Source organism: Bactrocera tryoni, unplaced genomic scaffold (genome assembly GCF_016617805.1).
Source record: "Bactrocera tryoni isolate S06 unplaced genomic scaffold, CSIRO_BtryS06_freeze2 scaffold_926, whole genome shotgun sequence".
NCBI lineage: Eukaryota > Metazoa > Arthropoda > Insecta > Diptera > Tephritidae > Bactrocera > Bactrocera tryoni.
In genome coordinates, this window is record NW_024396573.1 from 131,465 (window position 1) to 150,807 (window position 19,343).

Below are 19,343 nucleotides of genomic sequence, written 5' to 3' on the forward strand. Positions count from 1 at the left end.
CTTGAGCTAAGCTAACTCGTAGACAATGAGGCTATTGAGGAGTTCAAAAATGACAGACACTCGTTTAAGAAAGCGCATGAGGTATCATGACATTCCATGAAGAAATATACGTAGCTTTAACTCACAACCATTGACTATTTCGGACGTACCATGACACATGTCATAATCAAATTTAAGGGATCGTTTTAATGTGAAATTTTCGAGAAACCGATTTTTTGCATTATTGGATAGTATACCATTCACTGTAATAAACATTCCCTCAAATTTTGAAATCGAAATTCAAATTTTTACGGTCGCTACAGCGTTTCTTGTGGAAAGAGAATAGAGTGGGGAACATAGCGACTCCAACCTCAACGTCAAACGCATCTTTTTCAGAATGGTGTTTTTCAAAACGGTTTCCACTCTCAAAAGAAGAGTCTTGAAGATATCTAGTCATTCGCTATTGCGCTATGGAAGCTTTTATTTTTTTTTTTTTTAACTTTTTATCTATTTCTATGAAAAGGTACATAACGTCATAAAAACCGGTCGATAGATTATTTGTTTGGTTATTCATAGGCCACAGAAAACTGGTGCAATGGTCATCACTTGCTTTACATTACAAACGGAATTTTCTTTCTCATAATTTTTTTGCAACATTTATGTATGTAATGTAATATATTCACATTATCTTTTTGGTAAAAAGCTTATATATGGTTTATATATATTTTATATTGTTATACTTTGTATAATTCACAATACAAAATACATCAATTTACTAATTTCTGATATTCACACAATTTATACATACATATGTAATCTTATTTAACAATATTTTTTAAAGTAATTAATTTAGAACTATTAGTATTGAGTAATTTAAATATTGCATACAAATTCGGCTTTGGCTGATTGGTCAAGTTTCATCCATTTATCGAGTAAAGCCGCCCAGAACGTTCTCGGTCTATTAAGTCAAAATCACAACTTTTAAATCGTGCACACCACTCTTAGCTTGCAAGCTCAGGCATGTTCACCATAAACTTCCACCAAAATAGATGATTTTCGACCATATATTATCCAACTTTTGAAACATTCAAAATAACGGTGAAAAGCTGATATGAGAAAATTAACTTGTTGAACATATGTATAGTCCTATTTAAGATGCTTTTATGCGATTATTAACTAATCGTAAATAGTTATGTACGAGTATATTCAATTATATTGAACATGAATATACACATACATTTTCAACACGCATAACCAAAAAAGTCACTAGGATGATAATATTACCACAAAAAGGCTGAGTTACCAAATAATGATGTAGAAGTGTTCTCTTTGCTCTTCAATGAAATTCTGACTCTCGGATACAATCCAATTTCATGGAAGAAAATCTTTGTTCTGTCTTTCTAAAATATTTGAAAAAGTATTACTATCAAAGATGTCTCCTTTCCTCCACGAAAATAATATAATACCAACGCACCAATTCGGGTTTCGTGAAAAACGAAAAGCATTTGACCACAGAGAGTACTGTTCAGCTATATTTCTAGACGTGGCTCAAGCGTTTGATAAGGTGTGGCACCAAGGCCTTTTATATAAGACTAAAAACATTCTAACTTTAGATTTGTATAAAACATTGGAGTCTAATTAAAAAAATAGACAATTTATGGTAAAGGTGGAAGATTTCATATCTGATGAACGACTGATAAATGCTGGAGTACCACAGGGCATTGGCTTAGGTCCAACTCTATATATAATATATACAGCAGATCTTCCAACGGCTAATAATGTATTGACTTCTACTTTGGTGGATGACACAGCTTTAGTGAGCCGTAACAAATGCCACATTATAGCATCAAAAATATTAGCGGAGCACTTGAGTTCTGTCGAAGAATGGCTAGCTGACTGGCGTATAAATGTGAATGAACAATAATGTAAGCATGTTGCATTTTCGCTTAGACCAAAAATATGCCCGGCAGTAAGAATGAACAATATTTTAGTACCCCAAGCGAATGAGGTAACATTCATATCTTGGTATTCACCTAGATAGAAGACTTACGTGGAGAAAACACATAGCGAGTAAAATAACTTGCATGAAGATAAGAGCTACAAATTTAAATTGGCTTTTGTATAAATGACCCTCAGCATGAAACACAGCTACACCACGTTTCAACACCCCACATTGGCAGACAAAATCATCCTGAGCGAACAACACACCACACTCACCACTCACCTTCCACATCACTACACATCACACCAACACACTCAAATATGACACCACAGTACAAACCCGAACAACAACTTTAACAAAAGGGACGGACAACTCCAGCCGCGGCCACTTCGCTTTTTTGTCAGTACGAGTTAAGAATCAACGCACATACGCATACGCTTTTCGCAGCATCTCGGTTTTTTCCCCCGTCCTGCATAATCCGTTTATTCCGCCGCCGATTGGTGTATTCTTTAATTTTGAAGTCCTTTATATCTATTATAAACCAAAATAAAATCAAATTGATAATTTGCGAACTTCGATATTTAAGAAAACCCGTTCTTTTCGTTATTTTTTTATAAAAGTGAGTTTCGGTAGTAAAGGTGAGTTCGCCAGTTACGAGAACAGCTTTTAAATAAAAACTCCAAACTTAGCCTATATAACAAAGTGCTTTTATATAATACGGTCATATGATTTCATATTTACATACAACAATGTTGTCATCAGTTTTGGTTGGATTTGAACAATTTTTGATCATAATGTGGCATACACAAAAGGCATTATTCGGGCAAAATTTAATCCCGTTACATTAATTGCTTCTTGGTTTGTGTAATGGAAAGTAAAGGTATCAAGTGGAATTGTGCCACATGGGAAATAGGCGTGGTTATTGTCCGATTTCGCACATTTTCAAAGGGTTTTATAGAAATATGAAAAAAATACCACATACCAAATTTTGTCAAAATCGATTAGTCGGGTCCCGAGATATGGGATTTCATATTTTTCCTGGTCCCTTTAAAGCCTTGTCGTACCATCCCGGCGGCAAATTTTTGCGTCTCTGCCTCATTTAGATTTTGATTTATCGCGCTTTTAGTAGTTTTTAACAGTACCGTTATATGGGAGTGACTGGGGTTTTCATCCGATTTCGTCCATTTTCACACTATAGCTAGGAGTTCTTGTAGTATGCTGAGCGAATTTTGTTGTTGTAGCTTTAGTTTCTTAGGAGATATATACATTAAACTTATTAGAGGGCGGGGCCACGCCCACTTTTCCAAAAAAAATTTTTTACAGTTGCACTTAGCTACTGTAATTCTGTGGCAGAAAAAGTTGTATATCTTAATTTAATGGTTAGTTACAGAATTTATAGGTTTTCGGTTAATGACGATTATTACGAACTCGAACTTGTACTAAGAAATCTACATACCAAGTTTCGTTAAGATATCTCAATTTTTACTCAAGTTGCAGCTTGCAAGGACGGACGGGCGAACAGACAGACACTCAACCGAATTTCAACTTTGCTCGTCACCCTGATCATTTATATATATATAACCCTATAACTATTTCGATTAGTTTTAGGTGACACGTGCAAACGTTAGGTGAACAAAACTATAATACTATATAGCAAATGGTTGCAAGAGTATATATAAAAATGAATAACACGTAGCAACATTAGAGAACCCACAACACAAGAAGATAACCCAAGAAGCAACAGTTTAATATACTTATAATTATAAGTTAACTAGGCCTGACAAAAAAAATTTAATTTATGAGCCGACTAAGCGAAACTTGCCATAAACGCGTTCATGGTGGTGGATCGCTCATGGTATGGGCTGTATTTTCATCAAAAGGCAAGTTCAAAATATGCTCCGTACCAGATAAAATTAATGCAGAAATCTACTTAAATTTGTTGTAAGCAAACTCAAGACAATGCGGTGCATGTAGCGCAGACTCTCTTTCTTTAACTCTCGGAAAGTTATTGCTGGTATGGCCTGCCTTAGATCCAAATTTGAATCCGATTGAGGATCTGTGGGGATCCTTGCAATAAAACTTTGTATGTACATCCGTCAAACAATATGACAGACTCAAACAACAAATTGCGTGCAACTTTAGCCGATATATCCTTGGTAAAAAAAGCTGGTGTAGTCAATACCTGGTACATATGTACATAAGGATAACACAATTCCATATTAAAAGTTCAATAATATTGATTTATAAATAAAAAAAGATGTGTACTTGTATTTAAATAATTTTTTACACATTAAGACATCAATTTTTATTTTAATATTGTTGTTTAATTAAATATTCATTTTAAAAGACAAAAAAAATCGCATTTTATTTTGGTATTACGACTATTAACTCTGTGTGAGTCGAATTATTTTAAACGGTTATTATGTACAAATCCATGTAAAGATGATCATTTTGTTGAGCTCGAACCATTAAATAAAATTAAGGCACCGTACGAAGTGGTTCAAACATAAAGAGTTGATATAATCTACTACTCCTCGGAACATATTTAAATTATATTAAACTTTTGAAGCGTTTTGCTCCTCATCATCAGCCATTGGTGTATTACTCACAGCACAAAAATATGGTATTCATATTACATATTTAAAAGCATGTTTTGTAGCAACCGTGAATATTGTAGATTGCTTTAGCGCGTTTATCATTTAAAATGAATTCTTGACAACTACCGGCAGCAAGGAAATGGCAAGTTTAGGATAATGGGTCTCATGCATAAAACGTGAGCTTATGCTCTGACTCTATTTTGATTGAGTAAAAGGTGCTTATCGTATGCTTAATAAAATTTGATGTATTTGCTTTTACTCACTGCTCATGTTTGATCTCGTCATGCTCAGTTCGAACTATGTATATTCGAAATAAGTTCGATAAGCTTGTGCTCACTTTCATATGCATAAAAACAAGCTTTTGCTCTTTTTTGTGAGCTCTTGCTCAAATTTTGTTGAGGCTGCCTATAGATGACTCGCGTACACTAAAAAGGAATCATGGCTGAATATTTTGTGCTACAAAGAAATACAAAATGTTATCAACAGCGTAAAACAAGTTTAGTAAGTGAGGATAAAAAATTATACAGGTTTATATTCTTAATTATTATTTTTTTATATAATTAATAATAAAATGAAAATACATAGGTTTGATGATAGTAGCATCTGCTGGTTGGCTAATTATTTTTTTGATTCACGCGTCCTACGAAACAGCGAGGTATGTAGGATAATGCAAAATGTAACAAACGATGCATTACTTCTCGGGGAGGAGGGCTATGGGATATGTCCATGGCTAAAGACACCATTCCGGAACCCAACAACTGAAGTAGAAAAAAATTTCAACAAAGTGTTTACAAAGGAACGTGTCATTATAGAGCGGTGTTTTGGACAATTGAAGCAAAGGTTTTCGATACTTCAATATAAAATTCGTGTATCGACAGAGCTGGCGCCTCACGTAATAGCTAGTTGTTTAATTTTACATAACATTGCTAAATTTTTAAGAGACGATTACATCCTAATCAATGACGATTACAACAATAATGATTGCCACACATCAGGAAATTATATCGAACAACAAACAGCAAGAATTTCAGAAGCTGGAAAAAACAAAAGGAGGATGATCGCAAATTTATTATCAAATTAGTTTGTAATAAAAATAAAATAAAACAATATTTTTATTTTTTTTTGGGTTTATAAAAACAATTAACATTAATAAAATCCCCTTTTTTATACAAAAACAAAATTAATTTAATTCACTATTTAACGAATAAAAATAATAAATGCACAAAAATATAATAATAATTAATTATTTATTAATAAATGTAATTATTCAGGGAACTCCAACCCTCTTTCCCCAAGTTTTTCCTGCAAAATCTCTAATTTTGCGGAAAGAACTTTGTTTTGCTTTAACAAAACAAGCCTCTGCAGACTTTGAAAATTTAGCTGCCTTGTCTCATCAGTCTCATAACGACTCAAAACTGCTGTTGACTTTTTGTTAACCTTCAAAAATAAACAACATATAGCAAAATGTAAGCTAAAATAAAAAAAATTTACAGTTTGGTCGTCGCTATCAGTGCAACGGCGCTTTATTTGCTGTTTTGCTGCTGATGTTACTGTTGTTTTTGTTTCTGATGTTGTTGTTGTTGATGTCTCTTCTAATGTATCGCCATTGCTTCCAAGAAAAAGAGAACTGTAAAAAAATAAACGAAGAGCGAAATCAACAACAAAATTGGAATAAACAAATAAATTTGATAACGGTGCACTTACCAGGAAGTTTTTTTGTCGAGGGATTACAATCAGAACAAAGCAATGAAGATAATTCTGCTTCCCAGTTTTTTAAAATAATCTTCTTATTGCCTGTTTTATTTATGTCTATTTTACTTTTAACTCGACATTTCATGTTTGCTATTTTTTTTATAATGTTTTTCTCCAACAGTTCAATTCCAAATTTTTGCCAAATTTCCTTCACACATATTTTTATTGCTTGTTTACTTTTTACACTTGGTAACTGACTTTTTTCGAGCAAATATTTTTTTTCTTTTATTTTTTCTACTAAAAATTTTGAAATATCGTCCATTTCCATTTTATTATTATTTTTTAGCTCTACTTCAAACTCACTTCCACTTGACGACATGTTTGCACTTAGAGGTTTGATCTCCGTTTGCTCAAGTAATTGTAATTGGTTTGAACTCATTTTTATGCATACGAAATTGAGCAAGAGCTGTTGCTGTTTGTTCGAACTCGACTTACGAGCAATTGCTCACTTGACTCAACTCAGCGCTTTTACTCGTTTTTATGCATGAGACCCAATATTCCTTTATTTCATTTATTAAAGAACAAAATAATTCCTCGTTTAAACAAGAATTAATTGAATCTACAATAATAAGCAATACTTAAAAGTCATTTTATTTCAATAAAACTTCCGCTCGCTTGGTATTAGGAAGTTCGAACGGACATGTGTGATCAGAAAGGCATGCTTCTTATGCGCAGAACATCAATTTTTTAATAACATTTTCGTCATCGTAGTGTAAATTAAAAGCAATGTCCATTTCAATAATTATACACCTTAAATGTTGAACACATAGAGAGTGACACGACATGACTGCACGACAGTGAACTGTAAATGACGTTGTGAAGTCTACTACATGAACATTTGTAAGAAGGCAGCGACATAACAATGACCGACATGTACATAAAACAACACAGCTGTCCATTTTGTATGTCCACAATTTCGTTGTAGCCTTACTAATACCTTTCACTTCAATGAAATTTAATACTTTGTTCAAAGTTAAATTTTTATGGCAAAAATTAAATTAATAGGTAAATTTATTTTTTTTAAATTATCAATAGTTATTACATATACATATAACAAATATAACAGAGTTATTTTATGCTTCTCTTTGTAAAATAACTTCATTTTGTTAGAGCTTTGGATAATTTTACATTTTACACATTAATGGCATCCTCACCTCTATACTGTCGTGGGCAAATTTAAAAATATTTTTAAATTAGCGAGAGCGACAACTGGGAGCCTGCTGTCGTATAACCGCGCAGCTGCCTCAATAACTGTGTCCACAAGTGTATTTTAATATTTCAGTGATGTCGCTTGAAGTCTGTCGCTCTTTATGTGTTCAGCACATTACTTTTCACTGATAATGGTTGAAGTTCGTAATACATACCAAAAAAGAGTTGGGTTGATCTGACCTGCTCTATCTTCAATTCAACTGAGTGGGGTTGAAAACCTTAATGGCAGATACATATTGGGATTGTTTTTGTTCATAATATTCTCTGACTTAACTAAATGTGGATTTGTTTATATGTACTTAACACACAACTTACTCATGTTTTTACTTACCTGTATTACTTCAGCCTAAAAATTATTCTCCAGCGAAATCGATAAACGTTTCATATGATAGTTTTCCACATAGTAATTTTACTAACTTTTGGCTCATTACGAATATTGAGGCAAAACGGATTTACTATCAAGCTTCTAAATAATAATATATATAAAAATCAATACATCGGACTCTGATGATTATAGAAAGTTAACGAAAATTCTTCTTCCTCTTTCTTATGTAAATAAGCAATCTCGACCAATTAAGGTAATCGCCAAAAATTTACATCATTCAAATGAGCCAGAGGCTGTAATATCAGACCTTCATAAAATGGGATTCAAAGCTATATTATATATAAACAGTCAACAAACTAAAGTGGAAAACAAAAGAGCCGTAAGATATGTTTCTTCTTACTTTCGATGTAACAGCAAATATAAATAACATATACGCGAAGTGCGTTTCGAAGGTTACACAGGCGAGTACTTCAAACAAGAACATCTCGATCGTCTTACTACTTATGCCTGTACCCTCGAACCACACTCGGAGACAGCCACAAGATGCTGTCGCCCCGCAATAACGGTTCTTTTTGAAGCGACAGAATAGAAACAACCAATCACAACACATTTAGAGACTGATGCAACATTAGTATAATGATGAAATTAGTTTTCTGGTGAAATACCCGTAACTGTACACTCACACATGCACACTAACAACTACGCAGACTAAATGTGCCGACACGGCCATCTTGACCCTAACACGACCTCGTGTAGAGAATAACACCTTCATACTTAAATCTCCCTTTTCTTTTTTATTATAGACTGAATATTAAAAAGTTTCATAACAAAAGCCAATTTTCTTATCTTAATTCGTAGAGACTTATCATGTCAACAATCTCACAAAGCAGTATTGGTTACTCAAACAATATTTAATATTATTTTTTTTTTCTTAGTTATTCATTTTTCTTCATTATTCATTCTTCTTCATTATTGTCACATAATCAATTCATTACTCAATAAAATGCCCCACACTCCATGATCAAACCAACCATTAGTATTTTTTGCACTTGTGCTTGCATTATGATCTGAGTACTCTGCCATTTTCTTTGGCCAGGCATTTATATATTTTGTCATTCTTATTTGTTTACTTCACTCTCTTTAGTGATTTCAACATTCTCAACATCTTCGTTCTCACTTTCTTCAGTGACTTCAACACTCTGAATACTCTCAATATTTTCATTTTCGCTCTCTTCACCGTTCGCAACGGATTCTCTACGTGCAACAACATCCTCACCATCATCATCATCATACACATTCAGTTTCTCGGGCACTTGCGCCTCTTGTAACCTTCTTAAATCTTGGCGTGCATATCCACAACTTCCCCCATTGGTCAAAGATTCCAAAATGTACCGTCACCTTCTAGAACCTTTGGTATTTCAAAAGGCCCCTTGAATTTCGAGCTTAACTTGGTCTGATATCTTTCTTCACCTTCAAGCAACACAAAATCTCCAACTTTGTGTCTGGCTAAATGGGTATCAGCCTTCCCACTTCTGCCCGTCAACATCATCCCACACATCTACGTATGCAACACTGATTCGCCACATTCCCCACACTCATCATCACTTTCCTCGCATCATCCACCACGCTCTAACACACACAATGACATCACACACCATCACCTACTTTCGCCGAAGAAAAATACAAAAGGACGGACAACTTGTTAAAAAACGCATTCTAGCGCTACGATATCCCCCGATCGACACGATTCTTTTTTGGCGAACGTTCTGCGAACATCACGTTAACTCATAATATTTTGTAACCTTTATGAGGCGAAAATTTTAAATTTTATTGTGCGAGCATTACATTTAAAAATTATAATTTATATCATATACGTACCTATGTGGCGAAAATAAATAGACCGTTTACATTTATATTACTTGAAAAGTTTGCGAATCTCTTGGGCTAATTTCACATACACTTGTGTTTTGTAATTTTATAAGAAAATAAATTCAGAAGTTACTAACAACTTGAAGTGAAGTGAAAACGAATTTTTAATCGCAATTTTGGAAAAAATATAGATACGGTGAGTGCGGGAAAGGTGAAACATAAAACATTACATGGTCCTTCGAGCCTAAAAGAAAGGCACTACGGAAACTAAGAAAAAAAATATATATATTTATATACATATATATATTATGCATATGGGAAAGTGACCCAAAAACTTAAACAAAACGTAATAATAATTAAATCTAAAAACTTAAAATCAAGTGAAAGAAAATTAATATACACATTATACATAATACAAAAAAAGAAAGTGTCAGTGACAGCAGTGCTTAGTGCATAAAAGAACAAAACGGAGAATATATCTCACATCATAAAGGGAAAACCAAAATAACCAAAAAGAAACCAAACGGGCGCGAACTAAATTAAACATATAAAGCTAAATAAAAACAAACTAACAACAAATTATACGGGCGCGAATTCAAACAAGAATCAAACATAAAAGAAAGCAGAAGGCGGGATAACCAGCTGGCATCCAACCAAGAGGAGGAACTGGACAACGCAGCACACTCACACTCACACTCACTTCTGATGGGTATAACCCAAAAGCCCCTGAGGGAATTCAAAGTGAGGTTGTATCGTTTTCATTTTTGGTTTTAATTTTTATATATATATGTATGTATGTATGTTTGCTAGTAACTATGGTTGCATGCAAAACCGTTTAAACAACATTTTATTTAAACAGATTTCAAATACTTTTATACGGTATAAATTAAAAAACCGGTAGTAAAAACAAAAAAAAAAAAGTGAGCAAAATTTGGTATTATACCGCCCACGTATACTTACCTTTGTTTATGCAAACTCTAACCAAAAAAGAGAATATTATCTCAGTATTCAAGTATTTACTTGTAAATTTCCCGGCAGTACTCCCTCTGCTTCTTAAAGCAGAACGCGCGATTGCTCAAACTAAGCAATAAGCGCAATAAAAAATTCTTAAGGAAGCATAAAAGAGAGAGAGAGTATATAAACATACATATATACATACAACTATATAAATATCATTGTTAGTATACATTATTTATATACATACATACATGCTTACAAATAAGTGCAGAGATTAAATACCTGCATATTGCGATTTCTATCTTCTTCGGTTTGTTCGTACCGCCAAAATTAAATTTCTAGACATACATATGTACATACATATGGCATACATGCGGCCTATAGTTATACAAGTACTATATAAGTTAACACAACACTTCTTACTCAAGTATCGACTTACAACTTCCGGCACGTGTGACCGAAATGCACCAGAAAGTGCATGGTCAGCGTCAGCACTACCTGTTGTGCAGCATAAGATTCATGGAAGCGAATCACGCCACTTATAATTATTAAAGTTAGAATTAAGCATAAATACTGTAATTCGGTTAAGCTAGTTTCAGTTTGTAAAACTCAATAAAGATACGCGGTAGCGCTGCCCGAATGCAGCTCCGTGAAAAATTATATTTTTTTGGTTTTCAATAACCCAAAAAATTAACTGGCGCCCGAGCTAAAAAGCTATAAATAATAGAGGAATAAAGGCCCCCTAGTAGCGTAAAGCAAACGGGAAGCAATAGCTGCTAGCCAACTCTATTCGCGAGTGTTTAAATAAGTGAAAAACAAAAGACACACAAAGTGTTATCTGTTAATTAAGCAATCTATTACAAGGTGCATAAAAACGCGGAGACATTATTAATAAAATTTAAAGCAAAACTAAAACCATACGTGTAACAAATACCAAACAACTGAAGAAAAGCGTGCACAAGTGAAAGAACGAACAAAGCAATAATACAAACCTAATGATGTGTGAGAGCTAAAAAATATCGAAAGACCGCTTAAGAAACTAAATCTGCAAAGAGTTAAAAAAAAAAAAAGCTTAGAATTACAAATTGAAGAATGTGGTGACTTGCAACTCGCTAAGCGTAAAATACACGCAAGTTCAGGGATACAAATTATTTCATCTTTAATAAAAAATAATAATAAAAAAAAAAACATTTTATTAACAAACTACAAAAACAATACAAAACACAAATTAATAAAATACAATAAAAATATTAATAAAAATAAAAATCGACCAATTAATCACGGCTGAAAAAGGCAGTAAGCGGTGTGCGTGAATTAAATATTGATGAAAATATACGTGTGTGCGTGCAACGAAATACGCCAAAGTGTAAATTAAATTTATTGCAACAAAATTTCGTGGAAGCAAAAATCAACGCATATTGAAGGCAAGGGAAAAAATCAAGGCAGATATTTAACAAGCGAATTGCAGTTCAGCAAGTGGAGATATCCGGCACAGCAGCTAATAGGAATACTATCGGTGGTAGCAGCGACAACAGAATCTTCAACAATCCTGTAAGTGGAAGCAGCCTATAGTAACTACTTAGACATTATATTAAGAATATTAATATATTATTATACTAAGAATATTAAAAATATACAAATGGCGAACCCCAATAATTTAATCCGCCCTCCAATCCTTCCCCCAATTCGTCACCTAATACCCCTCAGACATCCCAAAATACTCAATTGAGTATGGACGACCTGTCCAGGCTCATAGCTAAGTATAGCTTCAGATATAGTAAAGACACAGGGACCGCAAGTGGTACATGCGGCATTACACCCAAATGCAATTGCAACCGACATTACGGACCAAACTATAGACATAGAACATAGGAATAACTTAGGCGAATTGGATAGGATACCTGACATCGTAAAATGTCTAAAAGAATTCTCTGGCAATCCAGGAGAATTCAACTCATGGAAAAAAAGCGTAGATCGAGTTTTAGCGATATATGAACCTCAAAAGGGGACACCGAAGTACTACGGAATTTTGAGTGTAATACGGAATAAAATAATAGGCAATGCCGATGCGGCATTGGAAGCATATAATACGCCACTTGATTGGCAATCAATTTCTAAATGTCTAATTATGCACTACGGTGACAAGCGCGACTTGTCAACATTAGAATATCAAATGACCACATTGGTCCAGGGAAATAGAACAGTTTCCGATTTCTACCAGCAGGTGTATAGCCACCTTTCATTGATACTAAATAAATTAGGTTGTCTCGATATGGGCAATGAATCCCTTCGCATGCTGACGCAAGCATATAGGGACAAAGCATTAGATACTTTCATAAGAGGACTTAACGGGGATTTACCTAGACTATTAGGAATACGAGAGCCGGCAGACCTGCCGCAGGCTCTTCATCTCTGCTTAAAACTACAGAATCAGAACTTTCGTATGAACCATGCGTACAATGGAAGACTAGTACAGCCTCCACCCTTACCTCCAAGAAGGAATTTTCAACAGCCACAAAGGCATCAATTTTACCCCCAGCTAGCGCATTTACCCCAACCACAGCGGACAACTTGGCAACCAAGGCAACAACAACATAATAATTTTCATTACGATAACAACCCCTCAAGACCTCCGAAACCGCAGCCACGTCCAGAGCCCATGGACGTCGACCCGAGCATACACTCTCGTCGCGTTAACTACATAAACAGACCCCAAGGAAGCGAGCACTTTGGCAAGAGGCCACAACAATTTCCGAATCAACAGCGAAGGAAGGAGCAACGAACATTTCACATTAACACAACGTCACAGGAAGACGGGCAATTTGGTGAACCAAGCGATATCCATTTTTTAGAATAATTAGCTCTTCGCTCCCCTACTTCGAAGTAAAGGCGGAGAGCGGTAGAATTAAAATTTTTAGTGGACACAGGTTCCAGTAAAAATTATGTTAAGCCAGAGCTTGCCGGGAAATTTAGAAATCAGAGAACATACTTATGTTCAACTTTTAACTTTAAAGATAAAATTAAATTCTATCTAATGCCACTTCTCAAAACCTTTGACGGTATTCTAGGGAATGATACCTTCGGGAATTTAATGCCATTATATACACTGGAGAAAATTACATGCTGACTTTAAGTAACGGCTTTAAGGTTCACCTCAAACAGCTTCCCTCACAGCGAGTGAACGCAATTAATGTAGATGAGGGAAACCTCTCAGAAAATCAAATGCACACGATGGAAAACATCGTAAATAAATACCCAAAGCTTTTTTCCGAACCTGACGAAAAGCTAACCTATACAACAAAAGTTGTCGGACAAATTCGTACAACATCCGATTCTCCTGTTTATACAAAATTCTATCCATATCCTGCAGCATTGAAACAGGAAGTGGAATCTCAAGTAGAAAAGCTTTTAAGCGATGGTATAATTAGACCATCTAGATCACCGTACAACTCCCCAGTGTGGATTGTACCAAAGAAGCCAGACGAGGAAGGAAATAAACAATACCGTATGGTCATTGATTATAGGAAATTAAACAAAGTAACGATCGCGGACAGATACCCCATTCCGGAAATTACAGAAGTAATCTCTCAACTAGGTAATAGCAATTTCTTCTCCGTTCTCGACCTAAAAAGTGGTTTTCACCAGATTCCACTAAAAAAATCTGATATAGAAAAAACTGCTTTCTCTATCAACAATGGGAAGTACGAATTTACTCGACTACCATTTGGCCTAAAAAATGCGCCTTCTATTTTTCAACGCGCATTAGATGATATATTAAGAGAACACATAGGGAAATGTTGCTACGTGTATATCGACGATATAATTATTTTTAGCAAAACAGAGGAGGAACACTTCAAACATATATATAAGGTGTTTGAAACATTAGAAAACGCTAATATGAAAGTGCAGTTAGGAAAATGTAATTTTTTCAAAAAAGAAGTAGAATTCTTATGATATGTAATCACATCGGTTGGCATAAGAACCAACCCAAAAAAAAAGTTGAAGCCATTTCAAACTTTCCACCACCACAAAATTTAAAACAGCTTCGCAGCTTCCTCGGCATGTCAGGGTACTACCGGCGTTTTATTAGAGATTACGCTAAACTTGCAAAACCCCTAACATCTCTTTTAAGAGGGGAAGACGGTCGTACGTCAAAGAATAAATATACTCACATAAAAATAAATTTGAATAAGGAAGCGATAGAAGCTTTCATGTCCATTTCAATAATTATACACCTTAAATGTTGAACACATAGAGAGTGACACGACATGACTGCACGACAGTGAACTGTAAATGACGTTGTGAAGTCTACTACATGAACATTTGTAAGAAGGCAGCGACATAACAATGACCGACATGTACATAAAACAACACAGCTGTCCATTTTGTATGTCCACAATTTCGTTGTAGCCTTACTAATACCTTTCACTTCAATGAAATTTTAATACTTTGTTCAAAGTTAAATTTTTTATGGCAAAAATTAAATTAATAGGTAAATTTATTTTTTTTAAATTATCAATAGTTATTACATATACATATAACAAATATAACAGAGTTATTTTATGCTTCTCTTTGTAAAATAACTTCATTTTGTTAGAGCTTTGGATAATTTTACATTTTACACATTAATGGCATCCTCACCTCTTATACTGTCGTGGGCAAATTTAAAAATATTTTTAAATTAGCGAGAGCGACAACTGGGAGCCTGCTGTCGTATAACCGCGCAGCTGTCCTCAATAACTGTAATCCTTACAAGTGTATTTTAATATTTCAGTGATGTCGCTTGGAAGTCTGTCGCTCTTTATGTGTTCAGCACATTACTTTTCACTGATAATGGTTGAAGTTCGTAATACATACCAAAAAAGAGTTGGGTTGATCTGACCTGCTCTATCTTCAATTCAACTGAGTGGGGTTGAAAACCTTAATGGCAGATACATATTGGGATTGTTTTTTGTTCATAATATTCTCTGACTTAACTAAATGTGGATTTGTTTATATGTATTTAACACACAACTTACTCATGTTTTTACTTACCTGTATTACTTCAGCCTAAAATTATTCTCCGAAATCGATAAACGTTTCATATGATAGTTTCCACATAGTAATTTTTACTAACTTTTGGCTCATTACGAATATTGAGGCAAAAACGGATTTACTATCAAGCTTCTAAATAATAATACATATAAAATCAATACATCGGACTCTGATGATTATAGAAAGTTAACGAAAATTCTTCTTCCTCTTTCTTATGTAAATAAGCAATCTCGACCAATTAAGGTAATCGCCAAAAATTTACATCATTCAAATGAGCCAGAGGCTGTAATATCAGACCTTCATAAAAAGGGATTCAAAGCTATATTATATATAAACAGTCAACAAACTAAAGTGGAAAACAAAAGAGCCGTAAGATATGTTTCTTCTTACTTTCGATGTAACAGCAAATATAAATAACATATACGCGAAGTGCGTTTCAGAAGGTTACACAGGCGAGTACTTCAAACAAGAACATCTCGATCGTCTTACTACTTATGCCTGTACCCTCGAACCACACTCGGAGACAGCCACAAGATGCTGTCGCCCCGCAATAACGGTTCTTTTGAAGCGACAGAATAGAAACAACCAATCACAACACATTTAGAGACTGATGCAACATTAGTATAATGATGAAATTAGTTTTCTGGTGAAATACCCGTAACTGTACACTCACACATGCACACTAACAACTACGCAGACTAAATGTGCCGACACGGCCATCTTGACCCTAACACGACCTCGTGTAGAGAATAACACCTTCATACTTAAATCTCCCTTTTCTTTTTTTTATTATAGACTGAATATTAAAAAGTTTCATAACAAAAGCCAATTTTCTTATCTTAATTCGTAGAGACTTATCATGTCAACAATCTCACAAAGCAGTATTGGTTACTCAAACAATATTTAATATTATTTTTTTTTTCTTAGTTATTCATTTTTCTTCATTATTCATTCTTCTTCATTATTGTCACATAATCAATTCATTACTCAATAAAATGCCCACTCCATGATCAAACCAACCATTAGTATTTTTGCACTTGTGCTTGCATTATAAATCTGAGTACTCTGCCATTTTCTTTGGCCAGGCATTTATATATTTTGTCATTCTTATTTGTTTACTTCACTCTCTCTTTGGTGATTTCAACATTCTCAACATCTTCGTTCTCACTTTCTTCAGTGACTTCAACACTCTGAATACTCTCAATATTTTTTCATTTTCGCTCTCTCTTCACCGTTCGCAACGGATTCTCTCATTTCAACAACATCACACTCTACACCATCATCATCATCCTACACATTCAGTTTCTCGGGCACTTGCATACCTCTTGTAACCTTCTATAAATCTTGGCGTGCATATCCACAACTTCCCCCATTGGTCAAAGATTCCAAAATATGCCGTCTACTTCTAGAACCTTTGGTATTTCAAAGGCCCCTTGAATTTCGAGCTTAACTTGGTCTGATATCTTTCTTCACCTTCAAGCAACACAAAATCTCCAACTTTGTGTCTGGCTAAATGGGTATCAGCCTTCCCACTTCTGCGCGTCAACATCATCCCACATATCTACGTATGCAACACTGATTCGCCACATTCCCCACACTCATCATCACTTTCCTCGCATCATCCACCACGCTCTAACACACACACAATGACATCACACACCATCACCTACTTTCGCCGAAGAAAAATACAAAAGGACGGACAACTTGTTAAAAAACGCATTCTAGCGCTACGATATCCCCCGATCGACACGATTCTTTTTTGGCGAACGTTCTGCGAACATCACGTTAACTCGTAATATTTTGTAACCTTTATGAGGCGAAAATTTTAAATTTTATTGTGCGAGCATTACATTTAAAAATTATAATTTATATCATATACGTACCTATGTGGCGAAAATAAATAGACCGTTTACATTTATATTACTTGAAAAGTTTGCGAATCTCTTGGGCTAATTTCACATACACTTGTGTTTTGTAATTTTATAAGAAAATAAATTCAGAAGTTACTAACAACTTGAAGTGAAGTGAAAACGAATTTTTAATCGCAATTTTGGAAAAAAATATAGGTACGGTGAGTGCGGGAAAGGTGAAACATAAAACATTACATGGTCCTTCGAGCCTAAAAGAAAGGCACTGCGGAAACTAAGAAAAAAAATATATGTATTTATATACATATATATATATATTATGCATATGGGAAAGTGACCCAAAAACTTAAACAAAACATAATAATAATTAAATCTAAAAACTTAAAATCAAGTGAAAGAAAATTAATATACACATTATATACATAATACAAAAAAAGAAAGTGTCAGTGACAGCAGTGCTTAGGACATAAAAGAACAAAACGGAGAATATATCTCACATCATAAAAGGAAAAAAAAATAATCAAAAAGAAACTAAACGGGCGCGAACTAAATTAAACATATAAAGCTAAATAAAAACAAACTCACAACAAATTATACGGGCGCGAATTCAAACAAGAATCAAACATAAAAGAAATAGAGGAAAGCAGAAGGCGGAATAACCAGCTGGCATACAACGAAGAGGAGGAATTGGACAACGCAGCACACTCACACTCACACTCACTTCTGATGGGTATAACCCAAAAGCCCCTGAGGGAATTCAAAGTGAGTTGTATCGTTTTCATTTTTTGGTTTTAATTTTTATATATATATGTATGTATGTATGTTTGCTAGTAACTATGGTTGCATGCAAAACCGTTTAAACAACATTTTATTTAAACGGATTTCAAATACTTTTTATACGGTATAAATTAAAAAACCGGTAGTAAAAAACAAAAAAAAAAGTGAGCAAAATTTGGTATTATACCGCCCACGTATACTTACCTTTGTTTATGCAAACTCTAACCAAAAAGAGAATATTATCTCAGTATTCAAGTATTTACTTGTAAATTTCCCGGCAGTACTCCCTCTGCTTCTTAAAGCAGAACGCGCGATTGCTCAAACTAAGCAATAAGCGCAATAAAAAATTCTTAAGGAAGCATAAAAGAGAGAGAGAGAATATAAACATACATATATACATACAACTATATAAATATCATTGTTAGTATACATTATTTATATACATACATACATGCTTACAAATAAGTGCAGAGATTAAATACCTGCATATTGCGATTTCTATCTTCTTCGGTTTGTTCGTACCGCCAAAATTAAATTTCTAGACATACATATGTACATACATATGGCATACATGCGGCCTATAGTTATACAAGTACTATATAAGTTAACACAACACTTCTTACTCAAGTATCGACTTACAACTTCCGGCACGTGTGACCGAAATGCACCAGAAAGTGCATGGTCAGCGTCAGCACTACCTGTTGTGCAGCATAAGATTCATGGAAGCGAATCACGCCACTTATAATTATTAAAGTTAGAATTAAGCATAAATACTGTAATTCGGTTAAGCTAGTTTCAGTTTGTAAAACTCAATAAAGATACGCGGTAGCGCTGCCCGAATGCAGCTCCGTGAAAAATTATATTTTTTTGGTTTTCAATTAACCAAAAGATTAACTGGCGCCCGAGCTAAAAAGCTATAAATAATAGAGGAATAAAGGCCCCCTAGTAGCGTAAAGCAAACCGGAAGCAATAGTTGCTAGCCAACTCTATTCGCGAGTGTTTAAATAAGTGAAAAACAAAAGACACACAAAGTG

At 34.3% G+C, this 19,343-nt stretch overlaps 1 long non-coding RNA gene across 1 annotated transcript; it reads right to left on the minus strand.

The window, feature by feature from the left end:
* Positions 1–5,734: 5,734 nt before the first annotated feature.
* LOC120782076 lies at positions 5,735–6,939 on the minus strand. Its single transcript, XR_005706218.1, has 3 exons — positions 6,223–6,939; positions 6,010–6,145; positions 5,735–5,955 (listed from the first exon to the last, which is right to left on the minus strand). It is a non-coding gene; the product is annotated as an uncharacterized LOC120782076 (long non-coding RNA).
* Positions 6,940–19,343: the final 12,404 nt, after the last annotated feature.